We start from the raw sequence: 6,262 nt of genomic DNA, 5'->3' as shown, positions 1-6,262 counted from the left end.
TCATGACAGGACTTTGCTCACACACACACATGCACGCACGCGCATGCACCCACGCACGCACGCACGCACGCACGCACACACGCACGCACGCACACACAAAGTTGCTAGAGCCAAAACCAAAAAGAGAGAGGGAATCAAGAGAGAGATCAAACCAAACAGTTCTCAGGACCTTCGTGTGTCTGAGGAAATGACAATATCGATTGATGGATAGTTAGGTGTGAAAGGTTTGAGGTTTGTCATCTCTCGCTTAGCTGCTTCTTACTAGGGAGATGTGTCTTCTATTTGTACAAACCCATTGATGGGGGGGGGGAGGGGTGGAAAAAGGGAGGAAGCCACCAGCATGTCCCAGTAAGTGTCCCTCACTCCCCCCCATCATTTCCCAGGATTGTTTACAGCAAACACAAGACCAACGCTGCCTGTGCTCATTATGGCCTGCCAAGCACCGCCCATCCACGGCCCACAGCCCGGGCCAATGCTGTTGTCACAGCAACCCAGCATCCAACTGCAAGTGTGTGTGGGTGTGTGTGTGTGTGTGTGGGGGGGGGGGGGGGTGCATGATGTCATCCTGTGGCACGGTGGGGGCCAATCAAACCCTGAGAAAATTATGTCACCTTTTGTTGAGCCGGTCCATTCAGAGCTATAGAAGTGCAGTGAATTGAGAGCTGCGGAGAGGTAATTTTTCCCTGGAGTTGTGTGTGTGAGAAAAAAAAAACAAGGGGAGAAAAAAAGGAGGCAGGCAAGCAGGGAAGCGCATTGTGAACATGCTAATGTTGTTGACCGTGGGCCGCGCCATAAAGATGTCATGAAACTCAACTTCCAAAACATCAGTGCCAAGCCCTCACACCCCTTCTTTTTTTTTCAAAACCGTGATGACCTTGTCCCCCACAAGCCCGATCCTTAATATGATCCCTTAAACGCTTTGAACGACTTGTCAGAACGTTGTCAAGCGAAGTATAAAAGGCTAAGCACAGTGCAATGGAGCCTGGCCTGGTCGGCTTTGTTTTATCACATAGAGAAAGACAACAATAAGCAACCCCCTTGACTAATAATTGGCCCCCCTCCACCCCAGCACCCCCTTCCAAACATCCTCCCACCCATAACCCATCCCCCGCTGGGCCCGTACCTCTCACAGAGGCAAACATTATTGAGACACAGTTGAAGTTGACAGTGAACGACATTTGAATGGGAAGTCACTATGAAATAGTTGATAGATTTTCCAACTTGTCACACGACCCAAATCTCCTGCTCACTCGCACCATTGAATATGACGAAAATGAAATCTGAAGTGTATAGGGTATTCTCTATTGAATTGAGTGAGGGACTTCTCGGGAGTTTTATGATTGAAAGCCTGGTGAAACCCCCATCAGTTCCCTGTGCTGACCTTGACTGTGAGAGCACTGCTGAAACATTTAACACTTCTCTATCAGCAGAAACTGAACCTGCCAATGGTCTTGCCTTTTGCTTAACAGTAATTACACTGAATGTACATTCTGATATTCTGTGAACAACATGTATGCATTGCTATATTTCAGACATTTGCTTGGTGTTCAAATAGGTCAAATGTTACATGAATTTAAGTTGTTTATATTCACTCTTATACAGTGGGGTATGCTACTTATTGGACTTCCCTGAAATGCATTGACCTTCAAATGTCAGATTCTACTATTTAATCAAATATTCCAGATCCTCATTTCTCAGTAATTTACCACCTGACCAGAAAGATCAGCAGACTGCCTTGTTTGGGTGACATCATCCTACATAGTAACAGGCAGCGCACCACAACAGGGAACGGGGCCTAAAAACACACACTTACTGAAACGTCAATACAGGAGGGGTGACACACACACACACACACACACACACACACACACACACACACACACACACACACACACACACACACACACACACACACACACACACACACACACACACACTTATCACTTATCTGTCTGCTCTATCTGGAGCAGTGATGACAGAACACACAGGATACACAGTGGATAGACCTGTTCCTCCTACCTTGACTCTACTTCCTCTACCTCTAGACAGACCTCTAACACGTTGAGTTATTGATCTAGAAATCTACAGAAGATAAGGCCAACTGACAGGACTAATTAGCTTATGTTGACATTGACTGTCAATATTTAATAATTACAGTACGTAAGGTCTGTGTAGGAAGGTCTATTGGTTTGTTTTGAATGTGAATTAGAGCAGAACACATCATCATCACATTGGTTTCCTTGCCATGTAAAAATATAAAACGATGAACAGGTTGAACTACATATTTATTTTGTATAGACTCCAGGGTAAACATGGTAATACATTAGAGTGCCTTTGTGCCTGTGTGGAGGGCTTGGTGAGGTTTAACATTCATCAAGATTTGACAGTAAATTGCATTTGAAGTACAACAGAGAAGTATTTTGAAACATATGATTGAAGATATACAGTAGTTCACTTGTAACTCAAATTGTATAAAATGGTCAGTTTCAACAGAGATTGCTTCAGATGTGGTCAGTAGGAGAAAGAATGTGTTCCTGTAATCCCATTTGGTGTTCACCCAGTGTCTCTAATGGAGAGGTGATGATGTTGAATTGGAGGGTGGGGGCGGGTGGAGGTAATGAGTAACATCTTATACTCCAAAGTGGGGAGAGTGGTCTGTCCCATAAAGTGTACCTCTCCAGAAGGGGGAGGTAGAGTGTATTGTCTCAGGATGTACCTGTCCTGGGGTGGGAGGGTGGACTGTCCCATAAATGTCTCATCCTCTCATAGGGGCTGTCCATCAACGATGTGGACTACATCAGTAGCCATGCCAACACATGCCGTCATGTGCTGCTGCTGATCCAAAGTCTAGTCTCGGAACCTGTGAAGAACAGTTCTTTCCAGCCCTGCAAACACAACAGGAGAGGCTGATGACTGACTGATTTCATACATTCAAGCAGTGATAATCCCATTTTCAGTTAAGGCAGAGAGGATATTCTTAAAGTACATCTTTCCTGGTCTAAAACCCCACAAAAAAATGACAGGAATGAGCATTTTAAGAAAAAAAAAAGAAATCTGTGAATTCAGTGGCCAGGCCTAATAAATCAAGACATCAGAAATGTTGATGGCTCTAGCAGAGAGTGGATCACATTGCCTTCAGATGGTTTCCACCCGCTCAATTCAACGTGACGTCAAACGCCGTGGATGAATCGGACTCATCTCATCCAGGAACTCGGCACCACACATAATTATCACATTACCAGTGCTGCAGAGATCAAGGTTGTGGCTGTGTGTGTTGCTTCCAGGAGGATCACATTCAAACACACACATTCACTACTAGTCCTGCAGAGCAATGCAGCTGTAGCTATACTATACTGTCCCAGGCCAGATTAGATGGCTTCACATCACTCACCACTCTCCAAACCCTTAGCTAGCCCTCTGTGATGACTAAGAGTTCATTGCGTTGGAGGAAAAAGGCCTATCTGATTAAAGAAGCTTGTTAGCTACAGTATATATTGTGTAAACACAGTCCTGATCCGCCTGGCCAAAGATGTAATACCATCCTGTAGTTGGGACATCTGTGCTTACATTACATTTTCAAAAGGAGGCTAAGTGGTCAAAGTTGTTCCAATTTCCAAAGAACAGCCGAAAGTACTTTACTGTTTCAACTTTGGATATGACAGCGAGAGACCTCAGTTTCTTCAATGTGCTGATGCGTAACAGTACTTTCACACTCTTCCGGTTTGCGATAGCTGTCATTAGAAGCCGCGCGTGGCTAATAGGGACAGCCTGAGGTGAGGTAGTGCAGGTAGGTGGCCGCTGTTGACACCTTCTAAACAGCCACCCACGCGTGGATGACATCATGCTGTTTATCCACCCTCCTCATGTTGCCCCGGAGACCAGTGATACAGGCTCATGGTGCCGTAGCCCTAGGGGGGGAGAGGGACGTGTCAGGAGACATATAGGCATCCGTCATCTTCTCCTCTCCTCTTTCTGCTGTCTGCTCTGAGCTAGGCTCATTGCCTGCAGGGAGTCATGTTCCACTACTACTTGCCCTGCCTTGTCTTCACTCATCCCTCTTTTCTCCTCCCTCTATCCCCTCCCCCTTATCAGGCCTCACCTCCAGCCTTCCCCTCTACTGTACCAGTCCTTCCTCCCTCTCTTCTCCTCTATCTCCCTCCTCCCCACCTCCCTCCCTCCCTCCTTATGGGGCCTCACCTCCCAGCTCCCACCCTCCCTGCCCTGTACCTGTCCTCACTCCCTCTCTTCACTCCTCTCTCTCTCCCCCCTCTCTCTCTCCCCCCACCAGCATTACCTCCCACCCTTCCGACACTGTACCTGCCTCAACCCCCCCCTCACCTGCCCCCTCCTCCCTGTGTAGCTCTACCTGTACCCTTCTCCTCTACTTCACCTTGGAGTGGAGCCAGTATTGCAGCATCAGCCTGCTGAACCAGGCCCCGACTTGCCTGTGGGCCTCAGCCTGCCTGTCTGTCTGTGCCTGGGGCTGAGGCTGAGGCTGGGGCTGGGGCTGGGACTGGCCCCCTATCTCCTCATCAGCACATCTACCTGTCTGCTGGCACACTGCCATCCACATACTGAACAACACACTGTTCTCCTTCAGCTCCTCTGAGACAGAGAAGGAGGAGGAGGAAGAAGGGGGGGGGGGGGGGGGTGAGAGAGAGAGAGAGAGAGAGAGATATGGAGGCTTGGGTAAAAGATGGTCAAAGATGGATGGCCAGCCCTCTGTGGAACACCCACCGCCAACCTACCGGTGGCACAGATAGAGCACCACTCATTCTCCCCATGTCCCAAACACACCTTCCATTCAGGCCGTCTGCTGCTACTGCTCTACACACAGACATCAACAGGTCCCTTTGAGGCCGACTGCTCCTTGCTCTGAGGTGGGCCATCAAAGCGTATCTCCATTCAATCCCACTGAAAAGGGATCTGAGGCTCAGACTGTGTTTGAAGTGATATCTCTGTGCCACTGCATTCTTTACCCGGCTGTCATGACTGGAGTTACACAAGACAAGGGGGCGACGCCCGCCCAATACACAGATGCCACCCTGGTCACATCTCAAATGAAGCTACTGTACCATCCGCTCCTCCGTTTGATCTGCGACTCTATGGCTCTTTAGAACGACTGTCCATAGCCATATCAAATTCAACTGTGAACATACAATTACATTTGATATGGACGTGGACAGTATTTCCTGTATTTCCTTGGAAGAAGATAGATGAAAGCAGTGTTATTATTCATACCTGTCATATCTCCACACTTCAATGAGTCAGCTTCTGGTGTCACCTGGTATCACCTGTAAAAGAACACAGATGGGAAAATAAGTTTGGAGCAGTTGGCTACGACAGGCAGAGAAAAGAGTGAACAACCCCCGTTTTGGAGGAATTTCTTGCATTCCCTTAATCATAATCCTCCTGTTGAATTTGATTATATCTCGAAGAACTACACATGGAAGTTCACATGGAGGAAGGGGGCAAACAATTCCTGTGGTTTCATTGTAGCATTCCTTTAGATTTTATTTTGTATATCTTGTGCTGTAATCCGTGTTTTAAGAGGCCTGGTCATGTGTCTTTGTTTAAAACCCTGCCTGCTGTGTCATTGCAGAGCTCTCTGTGTGCCAAGCACGGTCTCATGTCAGCTGCATGACTCAGTCACTTCTGGCTCCGCTCCCGTCTACCCCTACACCTTTGATACCTCAGGCTTGATCTGCAACAGTTCTACTGAACATCACATTCTTCAACATTAACCTCAACTGCGAGGCATGTTCCATTGCACCATTTAGCAACTGCTTGATTTGTTCATATCCGGTTGTGGAGTGAGATATTCAGGTTAGTTTAAAACACAAATGTTTCATGAATGGTGTTCCTGACTGAAGCAGCGGTCTCTGGACTGCTGACAACTTCAGGCCCGGCCCGGCCTGGCCTAGTCACAAACAGAGGTCATTCTCTTCTTCAGAGTTACCCGGCCCAAACCAAACACCCAGGCAACAAACACACTGTTTCCAAGTGACACAAAGTCCAAACTTAAGAAGCTCCATTCAACTCTAGGGCTCTGAGCGTGGAGGGGAAAACAGCAATAACAGGTCGATGAGGAAAGAAACTGAATACTAGCAACGTGCTTCCCAAAGTTCCTGAAAGACATAAAATGGTCAAATGATTCTATTTTTCTCTACTGTTCAGACTACCGTTTTTTTTTACATGGACATACTGTATAGCACATACTGTGGACTGTCTTTATACTTCCTGCTATTAAGACTACTGCATG

At 47.2% G+C, this 6,262-nt stretch overlaps 1 long non-coding RNA gene across 1 annotated transcript in view; it reads right to left on the bottom strand.

Moving 5' to 3' along the window:
- Positions 1 to 2,266: 2,266 nt before the first annotated feature.
- LOC310810018 overlaps positions 2,267 to 6,262 on the bottom strand; it is a 52,807-nt gene continuing 48,811 nt past the window's right edge. The window contains exons 3-4 of the long non-coding RNA XR_014554419.1: positions 5,242 to 5,294; positions 2,267 to 2,885 (exon numbers count right to left, since the gene is read on the bottom strand). This is a non-coding gene — a long non-coding RNA (uncharacterized lncRNA). The remainder of the gene's footprint in view (positions 2,886 to 5,241; positions 5,295 to 6,262) is intronic.

The sequence above is a fragment of the Argentina silus genome, assembly GCF_951799395.1.
Source record: "Argentina silus genome assembly, chromosome: 9".
Classification (NCBI taxonomy): domain Eukaryota; kingdom Metazoa; phylum Chordata; class Actinopteri; order Argentiniformes; family Argentinidae; genus Argentina; species Argentina silus.
The sequence above is the reverse complement of the archived record's forward strand: the minus strand, read 5'-3'. Positions and strand labels throughout refer to the sequence as shown.